This window comes from Pyxicephalus adspersus, chromosome 1 (assembly GCF_032062135.1).
Source record: "Pyxicephalus adspersus chromosome 1, UCB_Pads_2.0, whole genome shotgun sequence".
Classification (NCBI taxonomy): domain Eukaryota; kingdom Metazoa; phylum Chordata; class Amphibia; order Anura; family Pyxicephalidae; genus Pyxicephalus; species Pyxicephalus adspersus.
Genome location: NC_092858.1, coordinates 110360054 through 110376409, shown reverse-complemented (window position 1 = coordinate 110376409; position 16356 = coordinate 110360054). Strand labels below are relative to the sequence as shown.

The 16356-nt window shown below is 40.9% G+C and overlaps 1 protein-coding gene across 2 annotated transcripts in view; it reads left to right on the top strand.

The window, feature by feature from the left end:
- Nucleotides 1-1292: 1292 nt before the first annotated feature.
- Nucleotides 1293-16356, top strand: part of AMPD2 (adenosine monophosphate deaminase 2) — a 199696-nt gene continuing 184632 nt past the window's right edge. The window contains exon 1 of one of the 2 annotated variants that reach the window (XM_072423562.1): nucleotides 1293-1448. The gene's annotated coding sequence lies outside the window, so the exon portion shown is untranslated. The remainder of the gene's footprint in view (nucleotides 1449-16356) is intronic. The other variant, XM_072423552.1, reaches the window with a different exon arrangement.

Below are 16356 nucleotides of genomic sequence, written 5' to 3'. Positions count from 1 at the left end.
GTCCATCGTCCGTGGATCCGGCAGGTCGGTCGTCCGGACGATGGACGAAACCGACTGTACACACGGAAGATTTTCGCCCGATAATTGGCCGATGCCGATTATCGGGCGATAAAAATCTGCCGTGTGTACGTAGCTTTACATTCTAGTGCAAGTAAGTGAGAATAGATATATAATAATAGGTCTGATGTTAGAGTTTAGGTCTGCTTTAAGATATGCAGTAATTGGGCAAAACTGTGCTTTCAGCTTGAAGGAATTACACACATTGTCTGGATGATTAAGACTTTTATCATCAACAACATTATAATTGATTACATTTATCATGAATATTTACATTATCATTACTATTGTAATTAATGATGCTTGCTACTTAAAAATATGGACAATTGCACAATATGGACAATTGAAACACATTAAGATAATTATACTAAATATCAAAAATATATATAATTACCTTTATCCCAATAACTATATATGCATTTGAAAAACACAGTTTTGAAATCAGCATGAAAAATAGTACAAGCCCATAAAAAATTATCACTAATGAAAATGGCCTGTTGACTGCTACAGAGTATATTATACAAGTAACAACTGGCTGTATTTTTCAAACAATACACTAATAGTTAATATGCGCACTGGAATTAAACTAGTTTTTTTTATTTTTTGTGTGCGTGTCAGCATTGAATTATTAAGGGTAGAGATAATAATAATTCCATTTTTTTATTGTTACTTGTTTATTATTAGGCACGGGATCAAAAAATAAGCTATACAAAGGACAATCACATTGTTTTGTGCAGGCAGTATTACAGTCCACCCCCTCCCCCTCCTCTAAAATAAAGCTTGCAGCTGCAGTCTTAATTTATTTTGCTTATCACTGCCATGCCTTCCTACCTGCCTTTGCGTACCTTCTCCTTATCTCTATCTCCTGTCCTGCCTGGCCTCCTCCTCATGACGTTTTTAACTCTTTTAATAGCTTAATGCAAAACATATTTATATTTACGCTTAGTCATTCCTTATTTTGCAGCTATGTTTTCTCATAAATTAAGGGTCCGTATGCCTTGGATTCTAGACAGTGCAAGAATTGTGTATCTACCAGCTTAACGTATTTTTCTCACAGACTCTAAACTAAGAGCAGGGTGCCTATTTTACCGTCCCCTTACACTTCCTTTTTCTGATATTCTGTGGTTATATTTTCCCCACAACTTGCAATGTGACCGGTTCCTGAACGATAGGCTCTCCTCTCTGTGACAAGACATCCGCCCCACCCCCATTACGACAGCCCTGCAGCTGATCTTTGCTACTATTTAGATACCCCCTTTTTGACGAAACGTTTGGTATAGTCGTCAGAGGCCATTTATTAGGCCCAGGCTGCGGTTTAGACTGTTCCACTTATTACAGACGTGAAGGTGGAAGCAGCTCGCTTTTTGCATCATTTGGGGAACAGCTGTAAGGTCAGTTCTAACTGCTGGGGAAAAATGGGGTTTTCCTAAATAAGGATAATACAGGCTAAGGAACACATCCGATGCAACGCAAACTACAAAATAGTGCTTGATAAAGGGAATGTTTCAATAGGGGGACATTGGCGAGAGTAGTGATTAGGAGTGTAGATGGAAAACGGACACAGCTGTTGTTTAAGAGCACAGGCTGTAGATATATGGGGTGCATGAAGGGGCACCAGGCAATTACAGGAAGTTTCAGTACTTGGTGCTGGAAGTGTTGTAGATGACGCCAGCATGTTGCCTGCTTTTCATTAGTTGTGTGCTGCATAGGCACAGAGTAATTTTTAGACCCAAACAAAAGCCCAATCATAATGAGAAATTCTGTTTTTACAGATGACTTCTGTTATTGGAGCTACAGGCAATACAAGCAGGTGCAATAAAAAGTTATGACGGATAAAAGTGATGAACTGTCTTCAGTATATAGAAAGAATCATTCCTGTTAATATATAGTGCATGGTTTAAAAAAAAAAACTGAAATACATATCTGGAAACACACAATGGAATTTTATTTCACTTGATATGTCAGTCAATAGAGCTTACCAACAACTGAGTGGAAAGGGCCTAACTAATTTCTTGTTACAGATATAACAGGTAGACTTTCACAGCTGCCTATTTTCCATCGCTCGGGGACTAGCCATTGCACTTGCTATGTGGAGAACTGTCTGTGAGATCATAAATGTTAGCAAATCTCTCTAGATCAGTGGTGATGCTGTTGCAGTTCAGCAATGTCCATTGTTGCTGATATTTTGTGGCAGAGCTTCTGCTATGTTTCCCTTCAGCAGTGTAGCACAGGTGTATACTTTCTGTCACTTAGCATACCACTTTTTTCTGGCTACATCTTAGACTTGTGTTATCCCATTCATTTCCTAACCCTGTCCCAGTGCACACCCAACACTCTATTTAGAAAGAATGCCAGGAGATGCCTACATTCAGTAGCAAAAATTCAGATATACAGGTAAAATATAATAGTAATTCTGCATGAAATCTACCTGTCAATTTTACCCTGACCAAGCATTAGATTTTGCCCAGATATAATAGGTTTCCATTACACATTCTGCTACATATATTCTAAAAAGCCTTCCCCTATTGGCACAGTGCTTAAACTAACATTCAATTTATGACTCCTGTATGACGATCTAAACAAGTACCCAATCCAGTTACTGCTTAAAAAAAAAGCAAAAAAAAAAACAGAAAACGTACTTTACATTCTCTAAGTCAAATTTTTTTTTACTTGTGTCTTACATGTTCCTTCTCCCTGATACGGTGGCAAAGCAACCATATTTCTGCAACATAGGCAGTGCTATCCGTATAGGACTGGGTAGGACTATGTGTGGCCAAGTGCCTATGGACATGCTTTAAACATGGTGATCAGAAGATAGGCAAGCCCACTGCAATAGATTTTTTTATCCCTCTGAACTGCAAGCAGACACAGCCAACTTGAGAGTGCCATTTATATTTATATATATTTGTATATATTTATATGTGTATTTAGTAGTACAGCATTATTGCCACACCATCAAAAAAAGATGTATTGGATTGGGTGGATTTAACTGGCAGGCTTATCAGGCATATGTAATAGTTTTATAGGAAAATTGTAAGAACAGATGCACTTATAATTATTTCTGTAACACACGCCCACACACTGAGCATACTAAAAAGATGTGGTCCCAGAATATGAATGAGTACATATGCAGCCAAACACTTATATGATGAAAAGATAGATAAAAAAATAATTACAGAATAGGAGGCATAAACAAGATTTGATAATCCCACGGAACATACTAATACATCTAATTAGGGCACAATGAGGGAATGAGCAGGCTTTTACTGGAATTCCTATTTAAAAAATATTATTTAATGACACAGAGACTATTTCCAACATAGGCCAACTGTACTACTGTGTGTTTCAAGGTACACAATATATACAGGTGAGTACTTAAATCAAAGAATAGGGATGTCATAAGCTATTTTTTCAAACAGAATCTCAAGTGCCCAATGCCTTTCGCCCCTTGGCTTCCTCAGGGGACCATATATAAGTATTAAAGGTAAACCATTATCAATGTATAGCTTTGTACAAAGAGAGAAAGGCAGGTTATACACAAATATTAGTCAAAGTACATCTACTTACATTTGAAATAATGCTGTACAGATTTAATAGGGGACAGCTTAATCCGTGGATTCCAAGAGGTTCAAATGAATTATTTTCTGAAAGTACAAATTAGGTAATAATTATAAAAGTTCAATTATATTTTAATGGTTTATAAATTGATGTGTGAGATTACTCACTCACCGAGGTCTGGCTGTAATGTATAAAGCGACCAATTCTGAGAGAAATTGTTTAAAACAACTGCTCAAGATCTAAGACAATATTTTTGTTATTATTGTTTGTATGTATGATGTCTAAGATTGCTTAATATTAGGTATAAATGAGGTATTGTGGTACTTATCAAAGGTATGATATTGTGGAATTGAGAGGTTTAAATACTGCGACAGGATGTCATTAACAGGCAGATCTAAAAACCAAATATAGGAATGTATTAGGAGCTGTAACCTCGGGTATCCACTAGATGGTGCTGTGATGCTATAATTGAATGAAAAATATCACGTGACTACCCTGTTTCCCCGATTATAAGGCACTGTCTTATATTTTTTGAAATGCCAAAATATGCCCTAGGTCTTATTTTCAGGGGATGTCTTATTTTTCCACGAAGAAGACTACGGTGGCTTATTTAATGGGGATGTCTTAAAATCGGGGAAACACGGTAATCTTATAGAATGATATCCGTTGGGTTTATTAGTATCCATATAAAAAAACAAAAGGAGCTTGGAGAGTTTTTAGCTCTTTAGTATGTCTATAAAAATAAGTATAAGAATAACTATGTAAGTTAAGCTAAGAACATGTGTTATATAGGGTTGCTGTAATTATGGTGAAACTTATATTGTTTAATACGATCCAGTTAGTCACTGGTGGCATGATTGTGTTGAATTGTAGGAGACAGATTAACAGATGGTATACTGATATCCCAGTTTGTGAAAGATGATCATAAACAATTATTATAGAAAGGGATTGATACAGTAATTTGTTTGATCATTTATGTATATTAAACCATTCAAATTTGTCTACTCACTTTAGATGGCCAGAAAATGTTGATTGGTGTTGTGAGAATTAGGGGTAGTTTTTAATCTCCCAGTTTCTGTGTATTTTAAACAGAGATGAGTAAGGATATACTGATGTATGTGTATCCCTGTTTGGGGGGGTCATGTAAACGACCCTTACAAACCAGGCTATGGCGCTAACCTGTAGATTACAGGGAGGATCCTGGGCCTTCGCTATGTGGAAGAGTGGGGATACTAATAAAGTTGGCAGTGCCTCCACCTAGGACAGGGTCTCTGTTAGCAGAGGGGCTCCCTTCCTTGGAGATTACCCATAACTAATAACAGTAATATAAAACAGCACCTGAGGAACCACTACACCCAGCATACAACATTACCCATTGCAGCAATGGGGATGTTTCAGCAGGCCTTTGGGTGTTTTGCGCCTCTGGCCGGTGCCACCCCGAGCAGGGTCAGGAGAAGGACCTCGCCAAGGGGGGCGCATTGGCTAGAGTGGCAGAACACGTCCCCGCATCTGAGCCTGCGATGGGATAGTGGGCGGGTTGTGTGCAGTGACACAGCCCGCCCACTCTTCCATCGCAAGCCTAGAGCCTGCGATAAGAGAGTGGGTTGCCCGTGTCACTGCACATAACCCCGCTCACTCTCCCATCGCAGGCTCAGATCTGCAATGGGAGAGTCGGCGGGGTTATGCCGTCATTACCCTCACATTCAGGGTGTAATGATGGCATAACCCTGCCTACTCTACCATTGACCCGGCCCTGCTAGCAAATTTTTTTTTCAGATTGTGGCCCCTGACTAAAAAACTTTGCCCACCCCTGACTTAGTGGCTAGCAATCACTCTAATCTGCCAATGCAACTGGATCTCTGCTACCTATGGGCCTTCCAATGCCTAACCTATGCTAGATGTACCTAGACAGAGGGTGCAGATCAGCAAAGATAACGGAAAGGGCAGAGCGTTTCTATATTTGTGTATGTAGCTAATACACTGACAGTAGGGATTTCCCAAAGTGATCTCTGATAACAGATAACAGGTGTCATGGCACACAACCCCGCCCACTCTCCCATCGCAGGCTCTGAGCATGCGATGGGAGAGTGGGCGGGCTGTATTACTGCACAATACCCCGCCCACTCTCCCATCGCAGCCTCTGTGCTTGCAACGGGAGAGTGGGCGGGCTGTGTCACTGCACAATACCCCGCCCACTCTCCCTTCACAGGTTCTAAGCTTGCCATAGGAGAGTGGGCCGGCTGTGTCACTGCACAATACCCCGCCCACTCTCCCATCCCAGGCTCTGAGCTTGCGATAGGAGAGTTGGCGGGCTATGTCACCGCACACAACCCCTCCCACTCTCATCACAGGCTCTGAGCTTGTGATGGGAGAGTGGGCGGGCTGGGTTCCTGCACACAACCCTGCCCAGTCTCCCATTGCAGGCTCTGAGCTTGCGATGGGAGAGTGGGTGGGCTGTGTCACTGCACAAAACCCCGCCCACTCTCCCATCAGAGGTTTAGATCTGCGATGGGAGAGTGGGCAGGGTTATGCCATCATGACCTCACATTCAGGGCATAATGATGACATAACCCCACCTACTCTACCTTCGACCAGGCCCCGCTGGCAAATTTCTTTTTCAGATTGTGGCCCCCGACTAAAAAAGTTTGCCTACCCCTGACTTAGTGACTAGCAATCACACTAATCTGCCAATGCAACCGGACCTCTGTTACCTATGGGCTGTCGGATGCCTAACCTAAGCTAGATGTACCTAGACAGAGGGTGCAGATCAGCAAAGATAATGGAAAGGGCGGAGCATTTATATATTTGTGTATGTAGCTGATACACTGACAGTAGGGATTTCCCAAAGTGATCTCTGACAACAGGTATCACATATACCCCACTAATACAGAGGGTAATAATATAATACTGCACTACACACAGACACAGCAGTCAATGTGTTCTGGAAGGGATGCAGGCACCTACCCTGGCTGAGCACATGTTGTCATCTCTGCCCCTGTACTTCCTGCATTTTGTTAAATATCCTGGTGGGGTTTCTAAGGCACTCTCAGGGGCAGGAAACACTTCAACAACTTTATTTTTATTTTACAAAGTTACTAATCAGCTAGCAGATAAAAAAAGACAGTCCCCTACACACTCCCCCTGGTGAAATCTTTATGTCCAGGCAAAGATACATAACATTTATAATCAACTTTAGTTTAAAGTAAGTTTAGTTCAAACGTCATCCTCTACCTCTATTACAATGGCTTGCTGTGAAAGAATAATAGTACAATATGTGCCAGGATAAGCAACGACTGGTAGCATGTTAACCAAATTAGATACTGCCCCTACCCAGGGATGCCTATATCTCGCCCCCCTGCGCACCTCTCTCTGAGGTAATCCCAGGTTTTCAGGCATTGGACTAGGACTATTATTCATGGGAAGGGATGGCACTGGTTGCGTCAGGGGACTGTGTGTCTGACTGGTTGTACTCACTGACGTAGTCACAAACTCTGGAGATCTAGGATTCAATTGGTCCCTTGGTGGTTGGGCTAGAACTTTCAGGAACTACAGTCCAATCACTCTCATTGGTATCAGGAAGGCCAGGTGAAACATCCCCATCCGCTGCGCTTCTGAAAGGGTGTGTAGGCCAGAGCATCGGCCCCAATGTTCTTTGGACCTGGTTTATACTTCAGGGTAAATTGATAGTTTGATAAGGCTGCTAACCACCTATGCCCTGTAGCATCCAATTTTGCTGTAGTTAGGACATACATCAAAGGGTTATTATCCGTCCTCACTTCAAATGTAGCTCTGTACAAATAATCATGTAGCTTATCCACAATGGCCCACTTGAGCGCCAAAAATTCCAACCTGTGTACTTTATATTTATGTTCACTAGGGGTGAGGTTCCTACTAATGTAAGCGATTGGCCGTAGTCCAGTTGCATATTCTTGCTTTAACACACTACCCAGTCCTTCAAAGCTAGCATTAACATGAAGCACATGAAGCAACTTCTTCTTCAGTTGAGTAAAGGCCTCTTAACACGCAGGTGTCCAGCTATCTCCAAAGGGACATTTGGAGGACCTTTTTTGTTTCTCTTGACTATCCACATCATTTTTCAACAGGTCATGTAGCACTTTGGCTGTTTTGGAATATCCCTCTACAAATTGACAGTAGTAGCCACAAAATCCAAGAAAAGAACATAGCTCTGTAATATTCTGAGGTCGAGGCCAGTTTACCACCGCTTTCATCCTAGCTGGGTTTGTGGCTACCCCTTCAGCTGAAACAATGTGACTGATGACCTACAGAACTTTCACTAGTCAGATGACCGCTTCAGACCCTCTTCTTTGAGACGTAGCACTCTAATGAGCCATTCCTCATGCCCTTCCAACATAGCCCCAAAAACAATGATGTCATCGAGGTACATCAAACATTCCCTGAGCAAAAGATCACCCAGAACTTTCTCCATCAACCTTTAGAAAGTGGTGGGGGCACCTCTCGCCTTGTGGCATGCAAGTAAATTGATAGAAGCCCAAAGGACATATGATGGCTGTCTTCTCTTGGTCTCAGGTGCCATGGGAACCTGATAGTACCCTGACTGTAAATCCAACACAAGGAATCAACAGATTCCATTCAGGGCCTTAAGAGCCTCCTCAATTCTAGGCAAGGTATACTGGTTTGGTATGGTTCTCCGATTCAGGGTGCGGTAATCTACACATAGGTGGATTGATCCACACTTCTTTCCTACCACCACAGTGGGGGAGGCATAAGGACTTTTACTGTCTATTATGTTCCTTTTGGATTTCATCTGGTGGAAGGTCTGTCTTAGTTCATTAACATCCTTTGGTGCTACCCTCCTGGGTCTCTCTCGGAAAGGAGTAGCATCTGTATGTCAAAAAATGTGTTGAGCACTCTTAGCACAGCCCACATCCATTTCATCTGTAGAGAACACTTATAGCAAATCAGACAGCCACTCTGACAGTTTCTTGTTCCAGGTCTCTGGCAAGTTAGGATCACTCAAATCAAACTTGAGGGAAGAGGGTGTGTCTCTGACTTGAGCTCTGTACACTTCAACATATGGGCTCACGCCAAACACAGGATAGCAGTTTGCCACATCCTGGTGGGGACCAATCACAACAGGATGGGGGTAACAATTTCTCAGTCACAACTGTGGATAACTCCACTCGGGATCTCCAATCCTTTCTCTCAGGGATCACCATCCATCCTTCTTTGGTTGTAATTTCTTCAGGGGTTTCCATGAGGACATAACTCGCATCCCCAAGCAGTTCAGGGGCAATGCTGGAGGCTACCCTCAAGACTCTTTCTCCCCCTGGTGGAATCTCTACTGGGTGTTCACCGATGTGGTACACCACACCATGCTGATAGCTAATCGACAGGACATCACAGAGCTCTCCAAGGTCTGAGGACATGTCACCTTGACCAGGAGAAAACAGCTCTATCTCCTTTAAGAAACTTCTGGAAAGCACCTTGTACTGCCTGGCAATTGCTTCCCAATATCACGGGTACTACACAAGCGTCTCCGGTGTCTGAACAGACCAAGGCCATGATTTCCATAGAAGTAACACCACTATCCTGTAAGCTAGGGACAGTCACAATCACTTTTAACCTTCCATCAACAGGATAAGACTCAGAGTTCAAGCCCCACAGCTCCATCTGTCCTGTAGACTGAAGGGGTACTCTGCTCAGATATTTTTCAGAAAAGGAGAGGTAAATAAGTGTGACTTGAGATCCGGTATCAAACAAAGCTGGGATAGTATGCCCATTAACAGTGACTTCAACGATAGATTTAGCTCCTATGACAGGCCCTCTTATCTTTTTGTTTAAATTTTTTTCTTTTGCGTTTGTGTTTCTGAACAGGGAACGCTAAACTCTGAACTGTCCTTCCATGGTTCTCATGACACTGCCAACTAGAATGGCCACTACGGCCACACCTGAAACATTTTCTGTAATCCCTCGTTGGCACCGCTGGTCTAGCCCCTGATTATTTGAAGCGCTGTGATACAGCTTGTTCTACTTTATTAGATCCTCTTTGAGGGCACTCTTTGCTTTCTTAGGGGTACTAAACACAATGTCCGCCTCCTGTTTCTTTACCATCTTCAATAAATCATGAAGAGGCATAATCTTGTCAGATAACACTATCTTGAGAACTTGTGCAAGAGGATGATGAGGTAGCAAACCTCTAACTAGCTGACTAGTTCTCATAGAATCCACTTCAGAAGGGCATATAGCGGTATGATATACAAGTCGGGGACAGAAGTAACTGTAGTCTATTAATAGCAGGAAATGTCCTCCCGTTCTTTCTGACATGTCATACGGTAATCAGCAACCATTTGTTCAAGGTCATAAAATGGCCAAAGGCACTGAAGAGTGTGTTCTTTCCATATCTCAAAACTCTCTTTCCCTTGGGGCACAGGGACATTACCAGAGATTAATTTTAATTTCCTATATTGTCCAGCGTGAAGGCCTTGTGCTAACATCTCAGTGAGTTTGGTAAGAGTACAAATTGCATTATCATTGGATAGACTACCATCACTAGCCATGCTGTCAGGATGAGCAGGTGACACTCGATCTTCCTTTACATGAACCTGCTGGGGAGGTAAAGAAGGTAAGTACCTTCCCCTAGGTGCGCCACTGTGCATTGTGTTTCCCTTCCATTGCTGTATCCCACTACGATTTCAGCAGTGCCTCCACATGTAGCCCAGTTATGGGGAGGGGTTATGTAAATGAACCTCACAAACCAAGCTATGGCGCTAAGCTGTAGATAACAAAGAGGATCCTGGGCCTTCGCTTTGTGGAAGAGTGAGGATACTAATAAAGTCGGCAGTGCCTCCACCGAGGACGGGGTCTCTGTTAGCAGAGGGGCTCTCTTCCTTGGACATTACCCAGAATTATTAATAGTAATATAAAACAGCACCCGAGGAACCACTACACCCAGCATACAACATTAACCATTGCAGCTAAATGAACACACAGGTTGGAGTATTTGTAAGCTTTATATCTCAAAACAGTAATAACAATATTTACAATTAATAAACATCAATGAGTACACATAGCAAGAGTCCTGAGGAGAATTGTGCACAGATATACCCGGGTATAAATACAGTCTATACCCACAAATACCTCCAGTTATGATCAGTGTTAGGATGAGTTGCAGAGGCCTCTGGAGTTGATTGTAGCAAAAATGTCCTGATTAGATGATCCTGAAAATAGCAGCAAAGAGATCCTCTAACCGGCAATTGGGCCGTATATGCTGTGATCCTGGATTGCAGGGATGCAGGCAAAGTCCCTAGAGCTCAGGAACAATCTTTCTGCACTACCACTTAGTCGCTAGCATTTACACTAATCTGCAAATGCATCCGGACTTCTGCTACCTATGGGCCGTCGGATGCCTAACCTATGCGAGATGTAACAGATGTAGACAGAGGGTGCAGATCAGCAAAGATAACGGAATTGCAGAGCAAATATATATTTGTATATGTAGCTGATACACTGACAGTAGAGATTTCTCAAAGTGATCTCTGATACTAGATATAACATATACCCCATTAATACAAAGAGTAATATTATAATACTGCACTACACACAGACACAGCAGTCAGTGTGTTCTGGAAGGGATGCAGGCACATGTTCTCATCTCTGTCCCTGTACTTCCTGCATATTCTTATATATCCTGGTGGCGTTTCTAAGGCCACTATCAGGGGCAGGAAACACTTCAACAACCGTATTTGCATTTTACAAAGTTACAACTTAGCTAGCAGACAGAAAAAGGCAATCCCCTACATATGTATGTACAAAACCTAATCTATAAAGGTTTCCGGGGTATAATCCTTGGTACTTGCATGGGTAGTTCAGGGTGTGGGTATGGTGTCCAGCAGGGCGTCCGCAGCACAGCCTCACGAAAGGACTGATGCCGCCAACGTCCTGCTTTTAAAGGCACTGATAATTATCTGGTGCAGCAGTATTACTTGCGAGTTCCCGCGGGATCACGCCATTTGACGAGATCCTGCGAATTCTTATGAGATCTCGCCATCAATGTAAATATACATAGGTATCAATGAGTTTAGTATTCCAGATCATACGGCATTGCTGATAACGTGTGTACTGTCTCTGTTTTGTAGTGCTAAGGACAAATGTTTAGGGTAATGGGGATTGCTCTTATCTGCAAGGCTTAATAGCTCATATTTAGTGCAGGTCCTGATCCAGGGTGAAACATCCTGGGTCAGACGAGGGAGAGGAGAATAGACCAGCAATATTGGGTGCCTGTGAGGGCACCCCTTGGTTCAAGGCACCCACAGATAGTATTATGGGTGCTCCCGTCCCTCGTAGGGCCAATCCCAAAATGTAAGAAATATCCTAATGAGAGTTTAAATGATGTGAGAACATAAAAATAGTTCTAATAATGGATAGTGTCCATTCAAGAAAATATTTTTTTCCTCTGAGGATTGATCTCAAACAGCTGTCACCTATTATTACAGAAATGAAACATGTTTACATGTATTGGTATGTTTATTGCATATGTGTGACACCCCTTCTGTAACATGCTACAGATTATAAATAATTCCTGATGTTGTACATATTAAAACAGTACATATATTATACAGGTTAATTCGAAATAAATATTTAAAAAAATATTGACACATTAATCTATTGAACATGTTTTTCTTACATGTATATGCTACTTCATACTATGAGATAATTGTGGAAGCATAATAAGGAAATGAACAGATTTTAACTGGCATTCTTTTTAAAGAATTTGTTAATAACAATGTAAATCAGATGATATCCATGATATCACCCTCACCTGTCCTGGCAAATGCCTTGAGGGTGACAGGTCCTAGGTCAAGAGAGGTGTAAGCTCTCTTGGCCTAAATGGGGGAGGGAGATATGGGGGCTTGGTTGGCCTCCCTCCATGGCACCCATGTGGATAAGGGTCCACATGGGTGCCCTTGTTCCCCGTAGGGTCGATGACATGGATCCGAGAGGATAAGGATAATTTGGTCAAAGGATGTGTGAGTGATAGCCTTAGCTAATACATATTGGTGTTAGATTATGTTATAAAAAGGTTTAAATGAAAACACATAATTTAATTCTGAAGGTTTTATTGCGTCAAGGTTGAAAATCTATTTAGCTTCTAGTTTTAACAACTGTATATCAATATATCCCCCTCTTGGGTGTTGGGGAATATGTTCAAGTGCTGAAAATGAGATACAAGTGTCATAATTATTACGGGTACCAACATGATAACTTAGGGGGGTTACCATTTTCCCTGAATTAATGGTGTATATATGTTGGTATATACATTTTCTCCATATTCTTTTGGTTTTCCCTATGTAATAACTGTCATATTTGCAATTGATTAAATAGATTACTCCAGTAGTGGAGCAGTCTATTCCAAATTTAGGTTTATGAATGGATTTGTTGGGCAGTATGGTCACCTTGTTTTCATGTAACCAGGCACATTGTGGACAATGACAACTTTTTTTTAGGTGATTGGGAAGAAAATTCTAAGCTACAACAATACCATCGATGTATTCTTAACTGGAAAAGGTACATTGATGATAATGTCATGTTTTGGTCTGATTCCCTATCAGCGCTTGAGAACTTCTTCCAAGAGCTACAACACACCATAATTACAGCAACCCTATATAACACATGTTCTTAGCTTACCCTTACATAGTTATTCTTATACTTATACTTATTATTTTTATAGACATACTAAAGAGCTAAAAACTCTCCAAGCTCCTTTTGTTTTTTACATGGATACTAATAAACCCAATGGATTTCATTCTATAAGGTTAGTCACGTGATATTTTTCATTTATTCATAGTATCACAGCACCATCTAGTGGATACTCGAGATTACAGCTCCTAATACATTCCTATATTTGGTTTTTAGATCCACCTGTTAATGACATCCTGTCGCACTATTTAAACCTCCTAATTCCACAATATCATACCTCTAAGTACCGCAATACCTTCTCTATACCTAAGAATGTATATCATACATACAAACAATAATAAAAAAATTATTTTCTTGGATCTTGGATCTTTCTTGGATCTGTTTTAAACAATTTCTCTCAGCATTGGTCGCTTTATACATTACAGCCAGACCTCACAATGAATAATCTCACACATCTATTTATAAACCATTAAAATATAATTGAACATTTAAATATTTCCTAATTTGTACTTTCAAGAAATAATTCATTTGAAACTCTAGGGATGCATTTACTCAGCTGTCCCTTTTTAAATCTATACAGCATTATTTCAAATGTAAGTAGATGTACTTTGACTATTATTTGTGTATAACCTGCCTTTCTCTCTTTGAACAAAGCTATACATTTTTTGATAATAGTTTACCTTTATACTTTGATGTCAATGGTCCCCTGAGGAAGCCAAGGGGCGAAACGCGTCGGACAATTGAGATTCTGTTTGAAAAAATAGCTTATGACATCCCTATTAATTGATTTAAGTACTTACCTGTATATATTGTGTACCTTGAAACACACAGTAGTACAGTTGGCCTATGTTGGAAATAGGACCTAATCTCTGTGGTAATAAAAAATACTTTTTAATTAGGACTGCTAGTAAAAGCATGCTCATTCTCTCATTATGCCTTAATTGTATACTCAACCAGGCTTGGCACTTATCAATAAGTTAATATAGGAACCCCCCTTGATATTTCCCTCTCTTCTAATACTAATACATCTAATTTGATCCTGCTAAAAGGATGAATACTTGGAATGCCCATACCAACATATACTACAGTCTTCCATCTGATTTAAGTCTGAATTATACCTTTACATGGTAAGGGGGAATAGATCAGTGAAAAAAAGGTAGGGGGAAAGAAAGAGGGGGAGGAAAAGGCGCAGAAAAAGAGAGAAACAAAAGGGGCACTAAGATAAGGAATAAGATAAGGGAAATGGCAAATAAAGTGGACAATTGTGGTCTATATAGAGAAAGATTTCTTAAGGTCCACCTTCACAACCGTGAGTGACATGAGTGAAAGCCTTTTGGTGGAAGTTACTCTATATTTTTGCAAGTCAGGAAGACCCACTACTTGCTGAAGCATGGTGACTTAGAGGTTAGCACTTTACACTTTGCAGCTCTAGGTCCCTGGTTTGAATCTTGGGTACACTATCTTCATGGAGTTTGCAGGTTCTTCCTGCGTTTGTGTGGGTTTCCCCCAGGTACTCGGGTTTCCTTCTACATTCCACAAAAATGCAGTTAAGTTAATTAGCTTCCCCCAAATTATCCTTAGACTGTGGTAATGACATATGGCTATGGTAGGGACATTAGATTGTGAGACCCACTGAGGGACAGCTAGTGACATGACTATGGACTTTGTAAGGCACTGTGTAATGACCATGATTACTGCTTAAAAAACTAAAGAAGCCAGCTATCAAACTTGGAAGAGCGTACAAAAACAAATGTATTTAGAGGTCACCAAAAGGAGGCAAAAAAAAAGCGTTCTGGATCCCAATGTGTGGAATAACTCAATTTGCAACTCTCAAATTTGCTGGCAAGATGCAGCGCTCACACATCTCAGATATATTCATGCTGCCCTTGGTAGGCCAACTACCTGGACTGTCCCTGAGGAAAGTAACTCTGCCACAGAGAAAGTAGTGGTAGGGAGCACTTTGAATCAAACTTGAGATGACCCTATATAATAGAAACCCTGAAATTGTCCCAATAAACCCCCTATACATGTAGCAATGGTCTTCTACAAAACCTATTTCAGAACTCTGAAAACCCCCATTACCGATACCACTGTACAAATATTAAAACCTAAGCGGGCCTACACAAGTCAAATTGAATTAAACTGAGCCTTGCATCAATGAAATGGGTTGGGCCCCATCACTGAAGAAATTGAAAGCCTGTACATCAAGCTAGGCCATGAAGAGCAGCAATATTCTATGACAGTGTCAACACTATTCAGAGTAATGGAGAGGTAAAGATCTTTGTATAGAAGTCCAGTAAGCCTGCTTCTAATTTTACACAGAGGTAATTTCACATGAGTATTCGGATAATAAAGGTATCATGCTGCGTACGCTGGATCCCAGTGAGCTCTCCAGGGGCCCACAGCTTCTGCCTTCTTGTGTGGATACAAGCAACAACCAGTTATTCTGCAGAAAGGAATGAAAAGACAAATACAAAAAGTCCACCTAGGTGGCTAAAGGATTGATTTATTTCTTCATGAACTGTTCCCGAAATCATCCATTGATAACTCTAAGGACACCAAATATTGATATTAAAAAATATCTGTCTTTCCAATTCTGTGAAATTCAGAACCACCCTGGACTTTCTAAGCTTTATCATCAACCTTGGCTATGTCTTGTATATTATCAATAAGGTCTATCTTGTAATCAAGGCTTCTAGTTCAGATCTAGTAGGCAATAACTGTGGCAAGGCATTTAGATTAGAGTCCCTGGAAATAACCCAATTTGAGACATATTAGGATAGGATCAGAATTGTCCATGTCATTTACTCTTACCTTCAAGGGAAGATCAGACTGGTAAATCCAGAGCAAAAAAATTAGGTGTCTTGTGAATGCACCCTAAAACAGAATCAGGAGGTGTGTTGCGCCTCGCCATATCTGTGGTGTTGGAATCCTGTAGAGATACTAAGAAACTCCTTTTTTGTTCTTTGTTTTTTCTTCTTTTGTTTTTGTTTTTTTCTTTATCCTTTTATTTCAAGTACCAAGTTTTGCGGGCCTCGCTTCACAAGTAAGCACAGTATCCAC